Genomic DNA, 16,795 nt, shown 5'->3' with positions numbered 1-16,795 from the left:
CTTTAGGTATAACCAACGAGTGGGATAGCTGGGTCAAATTGTGGTTTTATTCCCAAATTTCTGAGGAATCTCCATACTGCTGTCCATAGTGGTTGTACCAATTTGCAGTTCCACCATCAATGTATGAGTGTACCTTTTTCCCCCTCATCCTCACCAACATTTACCTGTATTCTTGATAACTGCCATTCTGAGTAGAGTGAAATGAAATCTTAGAATAGTTTTGATTTGCATTTCTCTAATTTCTAGAGATCTTGAACACTTTTTTATATATTTGTTGATCAATTGTATTCCTTCTTCTGTGAAGTGTCTGTTCCTTAGCCCATTTCTTGATTGGGTTGTTTTTTTGGTGTTAAGTTTTTTGAGTTCTTTATATATCCTAGAGATTAATGATTTATCAGAGATGCTTGTGGTAAAGATTTTCTCCCAAAATGTAGGCTCTCTCCTTATGTTATTGTTTTCTTTGCTGAGAAGAAGCTTTTTAATTTGAATCCATCCCATTTATTGATTTTTGATTTTACTTCTTGTGCTTTAGGAGTCTTATTAAGGAAGTCAGATTCTAGGCCAATGTGGTGAAGATTTGGGCCTATTTTTTCTTCTATTAGGTGCAGAATCTCTTTTGTAGTGCCCAAGTCTTTGATCCATTTTGAGTTAATTTTTATGCAGGGTGAGAGATAGAGGTTTAATTTTATTTTGTTGCATGTGGATTGCCAGTTTTGCCAGCATGATTTTTTGAAAAGGCTATGTTTTCTCCAGTGAATGTTTTTGGCACACTTGTCTAATATGAGATAACCATATTTATGTGGGTTTATAAACCAGAAATATTATGAATTTTTGCACCTATATTCATCCAGAATATTGGTCTAAAATTTTCTTTCCTTGATGTGTCTCTGCCTGGTTTTGGTCTCAGGGTGATACTAGCTTCATAGAATGAGTTTGGAAGAGTTCCCTCCTTTTCTATTTCACAAAATAATTTGAGGAGTATTGGAACTCATTCTTCTTTGTAGGTCTTGTAGAACTCAGTTGTGAATTCATCTGGTGCTGGGCTTCTCTTGGTTGGTAGGCTTTTGATGGTGTCTTTCATTTCCTTGCTTGAAATTTATATGTTTAAACTGTGTATATCATCTTGATTCAGTTTAGTTTGATCATGTGTCTCTAGAAATTTGTCAGTGTCTTTGAAGATTTCTATTTTACTGAAGTATAAATGTTCAAAATAGTTTCTAATTGTCTTCTGTATTTCAATAGTGTCCGTCATGATATTTCCTTTTTCATCATGAATTTTAGTAATTTGAGTTTTCTTTCTTTCCTTCTTTTAATTAGGGTGGCTAAGGGTTTGTCAATTTTATTCGTTTTTTCAAAGAACCAACTTTTTAATCAATTTTTTGAATTGTTTCTCTTGTCTCAATTTCATTTATTTCTGTCCTGAATTTAATTATTTCCTGTCTTCTACTACTTTTGGTGTTAGTTTGTTCTTCTTTTTCTATAGCTTTGAGATGTAACATCAGGTCATTTATTTGTTGACTCTTTCTTCTTTTAAGGAATGAACTCCATGCAATTAACTTTCCTCATAGTACTGCCTTTATAGTGTCCCAGAGATTTTGATATGTTGTATCAGTGTCTCATTTACCTCTAAGAATTTTTTAATCTTGTCTTTAATGTCTTTTGTGACCCGTTGTTCATTCAGTAGCATATTAGTTAGTCTCCAGGTGTTGAATAAGCTTCTATATTTTATTTTATCATTGATTTTTAATGTCATTCCATTATGGTCAGATAGAATGCAGGGTAGTATCTCTACTGGTTTGTATTTGCTAAGACTTGTTTTGTGGCATAACATATGGTCTACTTTGGAGAAGGAGTATTGCTGAGAAGAAAGTGTATTCACTCATTGATGGATGGAATATATATGTCTGTGTATGTCTATATATGTCTGTTAAGTCTAAATTATTTATTTTTTTTATTTAGTTCTATAGTTTCTTTGTTCATTTTTTCTTTGGAAGATCTATCCAGTGGTGAGAGAAGTATATTAAAGTCACCCAATATATTGTGTTCTGGTCTGTTTGGTTCTTGAAGTTGAGAAGGATTTGTTTGATATACATAGATGCCCCATTGTTTGGGGCATAGATATTTATGGTTGTTATGTCTTGTTGATGTATGAGTCCCTTAAGTAGTATGAAATGTCCTTCTTTTTCCCTTTTCACTGGGTTGGGGTTATAGTCCACTTTATCTGATATGGGAATGGAAATTCCTGCTTATATATGTGGTCCATTTGAGTTGTACATTTTTTTCTACCCTTTCACCTTCAGTCTTCTGAAGGTGGATGTCTTCTCCTGTGAGATGAGTTTCTTGAAGGCAGCATATTTTTTAAATCTAATCTGTCAGTCAATGTCTTTTTTCAAAATATTTTATTAGTTGTTGGTGGACCTTTATTTATTTTTATGTGGTGCTGAGAATCGAACCCAGTTCCTCTCACATGCTAGGCAAGTGCTCGACCCCTGAGCCATAATCTCAGCCCTGGTCTATGTCTTTTAATTGATGAGTTTAGTTCATTCACATTCAGGGTTATTATTGAAATATGATTTGTGTTTGCTGATATTTTGGTTTATTTTTACTTGGTTTCTTCTTTCATTGGCCTTTCCTTTAGTGTAGTTCTTCCCTTTGCTGATTTTTATTGTTGTTTTTCATTTCATCCTCCTGGAATATTTTGTGAGAATGCTCTATAGTGCAGGCTTTCTTTGTGTAAATTCCTTTAACTTTTGTTTATGATGAAAAGTTTTTATTTTGTCATCAAATCTACTTAATTTTGCTGGATATAAGATTCTTTGTTGACATCCATTTTCTTTCAGAGCTTAGTATATTTTGTTCCAGGATCTCCTGGTTTGAGGGTCTGGGTTGAAAAATCTGCTGAGATACAAATTAGTCTCCCCCTGCATGTAATCTGGTTTCTCTCCCTTGTGGCCTTTAATATTCTTTCCTTGTTCTATATGCCTGGCATTTTCATTATAATGTGCCTTGGTATAGATCTGTTGTAATTTGGTACATTTGGTGTCATGGAAGCATCTTTAAGAAAAAAATTAAAGAGAGAGAGAGAGAGAGAGAGAGAGAGAGAGAGAGAGAACTTTTAATATTTATTTATTTATTTTTAGTTTTCGGCGGACACAACATCTTTGTTTGTATATGGTGCTGAGGATCAAACCCGGGCCACACACATGCCAGGCGAGCGCACTACCACTTAAGCCACATCCCCAGCCCTCGTGGAAGCATCTTGTATTTGATTTTCCAATTCATTCTACAGGTTTGGGAAATTTTCTGATATTATCTCATTGAAGGGATAGTGCATTCCTTTGGTTTGAATCTCTATGCCTTCTGCTATCCCAATAACTCTTAAATTTGGTCTTTTGATGGTATCCCATAATTTTTGGATGTTCTGTTCATGGTTTCTTGCTATCTTCACTGTGTGGTCAAATTTATTTTCCAAATTGTATGCTTTGTCTTTATTTTCTGATGGTCTGTCTTCCAAGTTATCTAGTCTGTTGGTTATGCTTTCTATTGAGTTTTTTATTTGGTTTATTGTTTTCTTCATTTCAAGGATTTCTGATGGTTTCTTTTTTTCAGAATCTCTATCTCTTTCTTGAAGTAATCTTTTGTTACTTGTATTTGCCCCTGATCTCTTTGTTGGTGTGATCAATAGTTGCCTGTATTTGTTCTCTTATCTCTTTGTTGGAGTGATCGGTTTTTGCCTGTATTTATTTTCATATCATTCTTCAATGCACAAATCATTTTATTTATGTACATTCTGAACTCCTCTGACATTTCATCAACTGTGTTGTCAATGGATTCTATTATTGTAGTATCTTAGTTTGGGGCACTTTCTTCCTTTGGTTTTTTTTTTATGTTATCTATGTGTCTTCCTTTCTTGCAATGCAGATCTGAGTTATCACAGTTTCTACCCTATAATCTTGTAGTGTCCCTGCAGATTATCTGTACCTCATCTTGGTGTTTGGCTTCTAGTCCCCAGCTGGTGTCCCAAGTTAGATGTTACTGCAACTAAAGGTGGCAGTGGCAATACTGGAGGTAACTAAAGTAGGGGTGTCCCAAGATGGATGCAACCATTTCCATAGATGGGGCTGAAAGGGTGGGCCTTACAATGGCTTTGGGCTGTCTGTTCAGAGATGCAGCTGCCTCCAGGCCCTGTCTATTGCCTCAAGGTGGAAGCTATTATGTGGGGAGGGCTATGGTGATGGCTGCAGTGTCCCAGGGTAAAGAAAGGCTAGGTGTGGGCTCCTGGGTGGGTTGGAGGGGGTGGTGCTAGGCCTGACCTAGGCCTGGGCTCCCACATGGGTCTGCCTGGTGGTCCTGGGCCTAGGCTCTAGTGTGAGTCTGCTGGTTGACGGGGCAGTCCTGAGCCTAACCTTGGCCTGGCCTCCCATATGGGTTGGTGGGTGTGGTCCTAGGCTTGGGCCTGGGCTCCTCTGGTGGTCTGCTGGTTGGTGGGGGCTCTTCAGGGCCTGACCTGGACCTGGGCTCCTATGTGGGTCAGCAAAGGTGAGATATTTCTATTTTCTTATTGGTTACATGGGCAGGGACCCTTTTATTTTATATCTTATTGGATTTTATAAGTTGTATATCATATTTTGTTGAGTCAAGATTTTGCCTTTCTTTCTTGCAAAACTGATTTTTCTTTGGTATTGGCAAATGTGGTTATGTTAGTCAGATTTTCATTGCTATAATCAAAATAACTGATGTGAAAAATTAAAGGAGAAATAGTTTATTTTGGCTCATGGTGTTTTAGTCAGCTTTTTCACTGCTTGACCAAAAGCCTTGACAAGAACAATTTTGGAGAAGGACATGTTTATTTGGGAATCACAGTTTCAGAGATCTCAGCCTACAGACAGTCAACTCCACAGCTCTGGTCCAAGATGAGGCAGAACATCATAGTGAAAGAGCATGGTGGAGGAAAGCCACTCAGGACATGGCACCAGGAAGCAAAGAAAGAGAGCTCCACTCAATAAGGACAAAATACATACCCTAAAGGCAAACCCTCAGAAACCCAGCTGTTCCAACTACACCTTATCTGCCATAAGTTAGAACTCAGTTAATCCTTATTTTGGGATTAATTCACTGATTGTATTAAGCCTGTCATTACCCAATCATTTTCATCTATAAACTTTTTTGCATTGTTGCACACATGGGCTTTCATAGGACACCTAATATCTAAATCATAACACATGGTTTCAGAGGTGCAGTCCATAGTCAGTTGAGTCCATACTCCAGTCCAATGTTGGGCAGAACAACATGGCAGAAGGATGAGGTGGAAGAATATTGCTCAGTTCCTGGAAGCCTGGAAGGAGAGAGAGGAAGCATCCAAGAACAAAATATAGACCCAAATATAAACCCCCAGTGATTTACTTCCTCTAGACACACCTTGCCTGCCTACAATTGCCACAAAGTAGAGCAGACTTTTTGATTTTATAATGATTTTATTAGTGCATATGGTTATACATAATAGTAAGTTTCATTCTGATACATTCATAAATGTATATGACACTTTGCTCCATTTCAATCCCTAATAATTCACCTTTCTCTCCCTTCCTCCCTCCCTACAATAGTCCTTTCAAATTATTAATCTATCAAATGTATTAACCACTGATTAGGTTACAGCTCCCATAAAGTAATCATTTTACCTACTGTATTAACACAGGAAAATAAAAGACATTAATTTTTTATCCCCTAACTCCCATTGTTACACTTAAGCCCAATGAGGCCTTAATCCCCCCTGCACTTTAGTATTGTACATAAATAGACTTTAAGAAACTCCCTGATTTCCCATACATTCGCAAAAATAGAATAGCCACAGAAAAGAGGCAAGGTTGTAGTAGATTTTCTTCTTTTAAACCAACTTTGTGATTTTTATTGATGGGCGAAACTTTATACTCCTAGGTGTCACTAAACTGTGTACAAGTGGGGACACGGCGGTACAGAGGAGCGACAGCAGAGCCGACAGAGCAGACTCGGGACGCAGCCTTGTGTTTGCCCTTCTTCATCACGGGTACACAGAAGCATGAATGCAATTTGGAATCTTTTAATGGCAATAAGGTTACAATCACCCATCTATGCAGACTAGCATCTTAACTCCAAATGTTGATCGCAATGTGTACGTAAGCAGTTTCTCATCGCACAATTATTAAAATGTACTTTTCCTGTTAGGAACCAGCAACTTATTTTTTATGTTTATTTTTCTTCTGAAGTAAGAACTATTTTCTTCTCCAATAACTGGCTCATTTTTTATCAAAAACTAAAGGGTGGGGGAGGAAAGTGTAATGGATTAAAAAATTTATTTTTTAAGGAAAGATAAAATTCATTTTTCACAAATTTACAAGGTTGCTGGTGCAGAATTTATTCTACTAAGCAATTAGACTGGGAATCAAATGCAAGTTTCCCTTTCTTAGGAATCAGCATTATTTCAGAAATATGGGTTTTTGTGTATTCTTAAATTAAGCGACAGTCTGTTTCAACCAAATCATTTTGATTTGGAAGTTAGAAGTCAACATAAAACTACACTGCGCACAAACCCCAAGGCATCTCCTTTTCATTCGAGCCCATTTTCGCAAAAAGGAGAAAGTTTCTCTCTAAAGAGCCACTAAAGAGAGGCAGGAAGTTAGTGAGACTGGTGTTCTAAAAGCGGGCATCAGGCACACACACGCGCACAGAGGGTCACAGCAGGTCCACTCGGCGGTAATACAGGAGGTAGGCTGTGCGCTCAGCAGCTGGTTTCACCACCTGGTACTGAGTGACCACCTTGACCGTCTGGTCGTCGATGCGCAGCCAGCCATTCAGGCCAACCTGGAAGACGTCCGTAGTGTAATGGCCTCCTGTCGCGCTGCTGCCATGATGATAGACCACTGCAAAGAGCCTATAGGTTCTGTGGCATTTAAAATTCTTATTTTTAACTCCTGGAGAAAGCAGTTCTTTGCTGATCTCCAGGTCCACAGGATAGTCGATGTTTTTGATCAACTTCTGACACCAGCCAGTCTTCTCATAAACAAATCATTTCAGATGCAAGACAAGGACAGGAGGGAGCTTTTCCAGAGTCACTCTCCGACTTATCTCAACCTCTTGTTTGGTTTTTGTGGTATAACCTTGGACAGACTCTCTGGCCACCAAGCTTTCCAGTGCATCCTGAACTGTGCGTATCTTGTCAGACTGGATATCCAACTGCAATGTGAAGAATGGCTGCAGAGTGGCAGATTATTTTGAACTCTGCTGGTAGACCACAGACCTGATGTGTCCACCAAAAATGCCAGTGATTGGAGTCTGAACAAAATCCGCCTGGCGGATGACAGAAGACTTGTTCCTGGGGTCCACTTGCTCCCATTCATCCTCGCTTCCTCCACCTTGCTCCTCCTGCTCCTCCTCATCTGCCAAGTGGCTTCTGGGCCCATTGGAGACTGTGAGTTTTTCATCATTTGGTGAGAGAAGCTTCTTGAGGCTCAGCATTTCCTCATGGAGTCCATTCAGAATGAAGCCCAAGTATTCCTCGGCATCTTCCTGTCGACCCTTTTCAGACAGGCTCGACTTGATCACCGTCAGGAGTCTATAAATGTACGTGGGCTCAAAGGCAGCTCCAGGGCAAATGTCCCTCACGACTTTATCCCCAAGAGCTTGCCGGGGCTTTGGAGGTACTGGCATGTTAGTGAATTCATTCATCAGCCGAACAAAGCTGTCTATCATAGGCGTTGACTTACAAGGCCTTTGCACTTTTGAGTACAGAGGAAGGAACTTCATCAGGTGATACATCGGAAGGTAAGCGACCAACGCCTGCAGGGTAGCATTAATGTAGCACCAGTTTCCTTTATTGATCAGCCCACGGGGTTGCAATGACACTGGTTTATGTATCAGGGTTACATTCTCCAGTAACTCTGCAATCTTTATGGCTACAGGATCCTCTGAAACTGGAACAAGCCCTTCTTTGACTTCAACCTGCTTTTCAGAGACCAGGGGAGATGGGGTAGGAAGAGAACACTTGGTTTCCACATAGGCCACAGGTGAGGAGGAAGAGGGCTTAGAATCGTGGAAGAGGCTGGCCCAGGACTTGGCAGGCTGGCTAATGGGAATGGTGCCGGGTGCACAGACCGTGCTGTCAGCAGGAGGTGACACGCTCTCGGGCTTCCCTGGGTCCAAGTCTATGCTTTCCACAGTGTGCAACTCCATCCCGTTGGCAGCTGTGCCCTCACTGGAGGATTCAAGTATTTGTCCATTTGCAACTCCAAGGTTTTCAGTAGTATCAGTACCAGAGTAGGACGGAGCCACAGCTGTCCTTAGCAGGCTACCTGCAGGGAGGCAGGGCTGCTCAAAATAAGTCCCATGGCAGCCCTTAGGCTGCCCCGCAGTCCTGGCATCTCCGACCAGTGCTCCAGGGAAAGGACCATCAGGCAGAGTATCACTGATGAAGTCCACGGAGTTCTGAGGGCTGCCACAAGTCCTCGGTGTAACAGGTGGGAGCACATCACCCAGAAACCCTGTGTCCTCAGCACCCACGCTGGTGGGGCCTGCTGAAGCGGCGTGGCCGTTGACCAGGGCTGCTGTGGAAACACTCTCCTCGCCCCCATCTTTCAAGTAACTGTAATACCCAGGAGGCCGTTTTTTCTTCTTTTTACGCTCTCTTTGTCCAAGACCACCAGAGACACCATCATTTTCCAAAACGTCTGCCTCCACATTAGAACTGCTATGCAAAGTGAGGGCAGAGACTGGGCACTGGCAGTCAACAGTGCTGTAGTTCACCTCTTTATCAATGCCATCGGGGGTCTTTCTGGAAGTTGTACAACCAAGGATAAATTCAGGGGCCTGAGGATTCAATGTGCTTGAAATACTGTAGCTGGGGGTTCTCGGCAAAGTGTCATTGGGTTCAATTACTTCATTAACACCAAACTCAATTCTCTGATATTCTTGTCCATCAGGCAGTTCATCTGCAGCCTGTGTTCCACACAGAGCTGTTCCGCTGTACGGAGGGAGCTCAACTGAAGAGCGAGGAGTCACAAAGAACTGATTGAATTCATCAGGACTAAAATCTCCAAAAATATACTGTGGGTTGCGAAGGGCCACGGCGGCCTGTTTCAATTGGACTCGGCGCTGCTCCGGCGCCTCACGCCGCGTCCCCCGCCGCCGCCATCTTCTCGCCGCACCTGTAGATTTTCTTATATGGAATAGGTCAGCTTCCATGTGGGATAGATCATTTAGCTTCGCTATTGCCAAAGCTCCTGGAGACTTGTGAGGTCAGGAGTCATTGAAGTGGCATTTATGAAATGTCTAATAACATTAGTGAAGATCAATTATATTTAATGGTTTTACTTAGTTCTTCTGAATCATTTTCCCATGCACTGTTGAAATTCAGCTACCTAATAAGGATATCTACAGTACTGATTATGTACAATTACAAATATACAAGTCCCAAGTATGAGAAAATGTAGTGCTGGTAGATGACTGCAGTAACTTTTAAAGTCCCTTTAAAATTTGTCTTGGGATTATTCTGTTTTCTTCTCTGTTTCCTATTATTCATTCTCCCTTTCTGATTAGTCATATAGCAGTTGCCTTCATTCTTTCAATCCTGATTTTTTGAATGGATGTTTGCAACTATACTTGGGAAAATCGAATTTGTATTTTTTACTGATTTTCATTGTTATTTGTGCAATTATTCATCCTTATTTTGAATTGGTTTTCAGAGAACTATTGGTAAATTTTTAGCTCTCAGACTATCTGCAAAGGAGTTATTGATAGATAAATTAACCCAAACTTAAAGGACAATTTAAAGAACCTTCCGATGTAATTATTTTGTGAAGGAAAGAAGTCACCTTTATAAAGCCAATGTTTACATCTGTTTTAATCTGTGTTCACAGTTTGGGCCTTTAGATTCTTAAGTAAATCTCAATACAAAATGATATAGTGGAAATGAACTCAAATGAAAGGCAAAAATTAGAACTCACTCATTTCTCCTTTCCTTTTACCGATTGAAGATCTTCTGGAGGTTACTTTACTGCTATAATGTTTTGTGGTCATATTTTCTAACCACTGGTTTCAAGAGATAGATATTTTTTTTTGTGTGTGCGTGTGAATTGTTTTGTATCCTACATGACCTAAGAATATATTGTGAGATCAGACTGTCACAGTTATTTATGTCTATCTCTCCATTGCCTGATGGGTTTTCTTAATTTGTTATCTCAAGGCCTGGTCAGTTTAAAGTGTTACCATAGGTTGAAATGTAAGCAGGAAGTATTGAATTTATGTTGTTTGGCAGAACTGGAGGAGTTGGAAGTGAAAGAGTTTTAGCACTTAGTGCGAAATAACAGTAACAATTTTGTCATCCTATGGCAGTATGTGGTGGTGATGGAAACTTCAGGAAGTGGGGCCCAGTGGAAGGAAGTTAAGTCATTGGGGACATGCCCTTGAAAGGGATATTATACCCTAAACCCCTTCTTTCACTTTTTGTTTCCCAGCTGCCAGGAGGTGAACAGATTTCCTCTAATTATTTGTAACAAGTTTTTCACAAAATGTGGACAGTTTTTATTGTGAGTTCATTTGTAGTTTTTACAGTTCATTTTGTGTTTGCTTTATGTAGCACTCAGATTTCTGGTTATTTCCTTTCCAATGGCTCTCATCTATATGTTTTCTTTTTCGACTTCTTTGAATGTTTACCTTTATTTTTTCCACCCTCTTTCTTTATCCCCTAGCTTATTGATATATGTTTGAAATATGAATATTATTTATATTTTATAAATATATATGTGATGAATTGATATGCATTGTAAAAGTATTACCACAATCAAACTAATTAACATTTCTACTGCCTCCCATAGTTATCCTTTTAAATGGCAAGACTATTTAAATCTAATCTCTTAAAAAATTCCAAGTATAGATTATTAATTATAGTCATCATGTTGTATATTAGATATTCAGAACTTATTTATCTAATAACTTAAGCTTTGTACCCTTTGACAAACATGTCCCCATTCCTTCTACTCCAACTTCTATTAATTACCATTCTACTTTTTTTATGAATTTGACTTTTTTAGATTTCACATATAAGCAATATATCACAATATTTGTCTTTCTCTTCCTGGCTTATTTCATTCTGTATAATGCCTCCCCCCAGATCCATCCATATCATTGTAAGTGTAAGAATATTCTTATTTTTAAGGCTGAAAATCTATTCCATTATATACACACATTAATTTATTTATTCCTACATTATGAGATATTTGGGCAGTCTCTATATCTTGGCTGTTGTGAATGATACTGTAATAACCATGGTAGTATGGATACATCATCAAGATATGGTGATGATGTTACCTAAAACTCATATGTAAGATAATGCAGGAATGCCTAGATATAAGTGGTTAGATTAGGAGAGCTATAGTTTAATCAGTTGGCTAATTTATTTGCTCTATTAACAAATTGAATGTCTTAATGGATAGTAACTATAGGTATGTAGGGTGTGGCTGGTAGAAGTAGGTCACTAGGGGTGTGCCCTTGGGGATTATATTATCCCTGACACCTTGTACCCAAGCTTTCTCTGCTCCCTGGCTATTAGGAAAGGAACTGCTTTCCTTTACCATGCCCTTTCTACCATGATGTTCTATCACACCTAGGGCCCAGAGCTATAGAATTGACCCACTATAGACTAAACCACTGAAACCATGAGCCAAAATAAACTGTTCATCTTCTCTGTTGTTTTTTAAAAAATATTTTTAGTTGGAGATGGACACAATACCTTTATTTTATGTATTTACATGTAGTGCTAAGAATTGAACCCAGTACCTCACATATGCTAGGCAAGTGCTCTACCACTGAGCTATAATCCCAGCCCCCTAAATTGTTTTTGTTGGGTATATTGTTCACCATAATGCAAAGTTGAGTAACACAGAAATTGGTATTGGTAAGGGTGGTATGGCTGTGATTAACCTGATCAAAGAAGTTGTCTATATTTTGCCTGTGTCCTGAGATTTTTCTATGAGGCTGAATTTAAAGATGATGGACTAATTAACCTGATGGAAGAAATTTCAAGGTTGCATAACATTCAGGAGGTGGCATGGATATTGCAGACAGCTTTTAAAGAGAGAGAGAGAGAGAGAGAGAGAGAGAGAGAGAGAGAGAGAGAAGAGAGAGAGAGAAAGAGAGAAATAATTTTTTTAATATTTGTTTTTCAGTTTTCGATGGACACAACATCTTTATTTTATTTTATGTGGTGCTGAGGATCGAACCCAGCACCCTCTGCATGCCAGGCAAGTGCGTTAACGCTTGAGCCACATCCCCAGCCTTGCAGACAGCTTTTATCCAAGTTTACTATGATAATCAGAAGCAGAAAACACAGTGAAAAGATTTGAAAAACTTGTAGTTTGGCCAGAAAACTGCATGTCAAACTGGGACCAAGGAAAATATAACTGGTAAAGCACTTTAGACAATAGGACAGAGACAATAGAAAAGATGGCTTGAGGGCATCTCAGGAATTGGCAAGACCATATCCATCTCTGACTCAAGGGTCTAAAAGTAAAAATTACTTTGAGAAGAGATCTTGGAGACATCTGGCTTAGATAGGGTGGCTAGGAAGTTGTTTCACCATACTCAGTCACCCAAGCACTCACAGCTGTGATTCCAGGAGGATCTGCTGCTGGAGATGGTGGCAAATTTGGTGTTGCCCACATTGTGCTGGTTTTTTAGGAATGCTGAATACTGGGGTCAGGATGTCATAGAGGCCTACACTGAGGTTTTAAAGGCTGTGGAGGCCAGGCAAAGTACACCCAGGTCAGAAACCCTGCAGGCAGCCCCTGCTAAGGTGATACATGAAGGGGAGAAGGAAGCCAAAACTGTTGTGTAGGTCCCCAAGATTAATAGTAGCCAGAAATGTGGAACATCTGCCCTCCTGCCAGGAAAACTGTAGAAATCAAGCAGAAACAAGCAAAGAGAGAGACTGTGTAGGCTGCAATCAACAAGGCCATAGGGGTAGAAATACACAGGATCTTTGGAGATTATATCATGATGTCATGTGCCCCAGATATTGAATATGGAGATATAGGACTTGTTTGACAGCTAACTCTTGATCTTGCTTTGGTCTCATCCCTTCCTTATATGCCACTGTTTTCCTTTCTGGAATGGAAATGTTTACTCTGTGCCATTATATATTGGATATATTTAGCTCAGCCAAATTTGCCTTGAGTCTCAGATAGGATTTTAGACTTGGACTTTAGGATAATTATGTAACTATTAAGACTCTGGGGACTCTTGGAAATGAACTCAATGTATCATGCATTGTGAGATGAGTTTGAGCTTTAGGGGGCTCGGGGAAGAATGTTGTAATTTGGATATTCTGTGTCCTCAAAAGCTCATGTGTGAAATAATCAGGAGTGTTCAGAAATAAAGTGATTGGATTATGCAAACTCCAACCTGATCAATCAGTGAAATAGTCCTTTTTTGAGGGGTGGGTATAGGCGTTTGAACTCAGGGGCACTTGACCACTGAGCCACATCCCCAGCCCTGTTTTGTATTTTATTTAGAGACAGGGTCTCTGAGATGCTTAGCACCTCACGGTTGCTAAGGCTGGCTTTGAACTTAGTGATCCTCCTGTCTGAATGTTCTGAGCTGCTGGGATTACAGATGTGTGCCACCATGCCCTGCAAGCTAGTCCATTTGATGCATTAATAAATTGGATTAATGTTTGGTAACTTTAAGCAGGCAAGGCATGCCCATAAGAAGTGGGTCACTGAGGGCATGCCATTGGGAATTATATTATTCTTGGCTCCTTGAATTCAAATTCTCTCTGCTTCCTGTCTATCATGAACTGAGCTGCTTTCAGCTGCTACATTCTACTTAGTGTTGGGCCCAGAGATATGGCGGTGGCCAACCATGGACTAAACCTCTGAAGGTATGACCAAAAATAAACACTTCATCCTCTAAATTGTTATTCATATATTGCTCACAGTGATGCCAAGCTGAATGACACATAAGGATTTCATTTTTTTTATATATAGCCAGAAATAGATTTGCCGTATCACATGGTAGGTTTTAAAAATTGTTTTGAAGATCCATATTGTTTTTCATAAAAACTGTACCAGTTTTCATTTTATCCAACTGTGTACAAATATTCCTTTTTTTCCACATTCCCATCAACTCTAGTTATCTTTTGATTTTTAATAATAACCATCTTAACAGGTTTAAGGTGATATTTCCTTACAGTTTTGATTTGCCTTTCCCTGATGATTAGAGATATTGAGCACTTTTTGATGTACCTTTTGGACAGTTGTATGCCTTCTTTGGGAAGATGTTTATTCAGGCCTTTTGCCCAGTTATTTTGTTGTTTTTATTTTTGCTACTTAGTTATATGAGATTTTATATATTTTGAGAATTGACTTATTAGATAAATGCATAGTTCTGTATGTTGCATTTCCATGTTGTTGGTTGTTTCCTTTGCTATCCAGAAACTTTTAAATTTGATTTAGTACTATTTATTTATTTTTGCTTTTGTTACTTTTGGTTTGGGTTTCACATCTAAATAATCATCGCCAAGATCCATGTCAAATAGCTTCTCCCCTATGTTTTCCTCTACAAGTTTTCTGGTCTTGGATCTTACTTGAAATTAAGACTTAAAATTAAATCTTCAATCCACTTTGAATAGATTTCTGTATATGGTGCATTATAGTTTGGATCTTGAATGTCCTCTAAACGCCAAATATTGAAGGTTTGGTTACCAGCCTGTGGCACTATTTGGAAGTGATGGAAATTTTAGGAGGTTGCGCATAATGGAAGAAGGAAGGTCATCGGGGGCATGCCCTTGAAACCTTGAAAGAGATAATCAGACCCTGGCCATTTCTCTCTCTCTCTCTCTCTCTCTCTCTCTCTCTCTCTCTCTCTCTCTCTCTCTCTCCTTCCAAGTTTCCATGAATTTAGATGTTTTGCTCCACCACATGCTCCCCAACATGATGTTCTGCCACACCACAGATCCCAAAACAACCCAGCCAAGTGATGATAGACTTAAATCTTTGAAAGTGAACCAAAATAAATCATTCCTCATTTTAATTTGATTATCTCTGGTATTTATTCACAATGACAAAAATCTGACTAACACATGGTATAAGATAAGAGTCCAATTTCATTCTTTTACATATGAGTATCCAGTTTTCCCACATCATTATTGATAATTGATAAAACCATACTTTTTCATTGTATATTCTTAGCGCCTTTGTCAAAGATTATTTGACCATATATACGTGAGTTTATTTCTGCTGCCCCATTCTGTTTCATTTTTCTATCTTTGTTTTTATGGCCATTCCATACTCTTTTAATTTATATAGTTTTGTGATATAATTTTTAAAAAGAAATGTGATTTCTTTAGTTTTAATCTTTATTCTTTATGTTGCTTTAATTATTCAGGGCCTTTTGTAGTTCCATTGGAAATTTAAGATTCCTTTTTTTTGAAAAAATGCCATTGGAATTTTGATACAGATTGAACTTAATTTGCAGATTGATTTTTGTACTGTTTCTTCTTGAATTTTCGTCAACAGTGTTTATAGTTTTTAGTGTATGGTTATTTCTTTATTTGGTTATGTTTATTTCAAAGTATTTATTATTTTTCTTCTTTAAAATTTGGGTGTCTTCCACTTATTTTTTTTTGCCTATAGCTCTGACTAGAACTTCCAGTGCTATGTTGTATGCAACCTATGGGAGAGGATATTTTTTTTTTCCTGATTTTAGAGGGAAAGACTACAATTTTTCACTTTTGAATATGATGTTGTCTACTGACTGGTCATATATGGCCTTTTCTATTCTTAGGTATATTTCTTCTATACCTAAATGTTAAGATTTTTAATCATAATTGGTGCCAATTTTTTTCAAGTGAATATTCTCTATCTGTTGAGAAGATTCTGTGATTTTTATCCTTCATTCTGTTAATGTGGTATTTCATATTTATTGATTTGCATAAATTAAGCTATACTGGTATTTCCTATATAAATATCACTTGAACATGTTATATATAATCATTTAAATATACTGTTGAATTCAGTTTGATGATCCTTTGTTGAGATTTTTGCATCTATGTTGATTATTAGCCTATTTTTTTTCTTTGAATGTCCTTATCTGGTTTTTTCAAGGTAAAATTTGCCTCAAAAAATAAGTTTGGACGTTTCCCCCATATCAATATTTTGGAAGAATATTTGAGAAAGATTCGAATTAATTTTTTTATATGTGATGCTCAGAATCTTTTTGAGATAGTAAATTTTTTGTTTAAAGAAAATGCTAACTTTTGCTGTAATTTATTATATAACAATGAATATTTATACAAGGATATGATGAAAAACATTACCTAAAATTTGCCATGATAAATTAATATTTAAATGAACACATTCGATAATGTGCTAAACATTAAATTTAGCACAAGAATAAGTAGAATATTACTAGTCTTTACAAACTTCAAGAAAATTAAATCTGTAATTAAACTTCAAATCATGAATAAAGAACTTTCAGAAAGAGATAGATTCAACAACAAACTCTTCAAACAGGAATAACTGTACCCTTTTGTGAGAATGCAACATTCTGATATAAGGAGAAATTGTGCAGAACATCCTGGGTTCTGTTTCTATCCCTTCTAGTACACTGTGTCTTGTAACACTTTGGCCTTGTGTCCCAAGCTCTCCTGGTGTATCAAACCCTGAACAGAGTGCTTTCAGTGTGGATCAGCTACACTGTGCCATGAGATATGAAAAGGTGAGATTCCATCTGCCTTAGGCAGCTTTTCTGAGTCTTGGGGGACTGAATG

The 16,795-nt window shown here is 38.2% G+C and overlaps 1 pseudogene; it reads right to left on the bottom strand.

The window, feature by feature from the left end:
- Positions 1-5,946: 5,946 nt before the first annotated feature.
- Positions 5,947-9,213, bottom strand: LOC114096530 (ubiquitin carboxyl-terminal hydrolase 10 pseudogene; annotated as a pseudogene).
- Between the last annotated feature and the right edge of the window lie 7,582 nt (positions 9,214-16,795).

This window comes from Marmota flaviventris, chromosome X (genome assembly GCF_047511675.1).
Source record: "Marmota flaviventris isolate mMarFla1 chromosome X, mMarFla1.hap1, whole genome shotgun sequence".
Taxonomy (NCBI): Eukaryota; Metazoa; Chordata; class Mammalia; order Rodentia; family Sciuridae; genus Marmota; species Marmota flaviventris.
The sequence above is the reverse complement of the archived record's forward strand: the minus strand, read 5'-3'. Positions and strand labels throughout refer to the sequence as shown.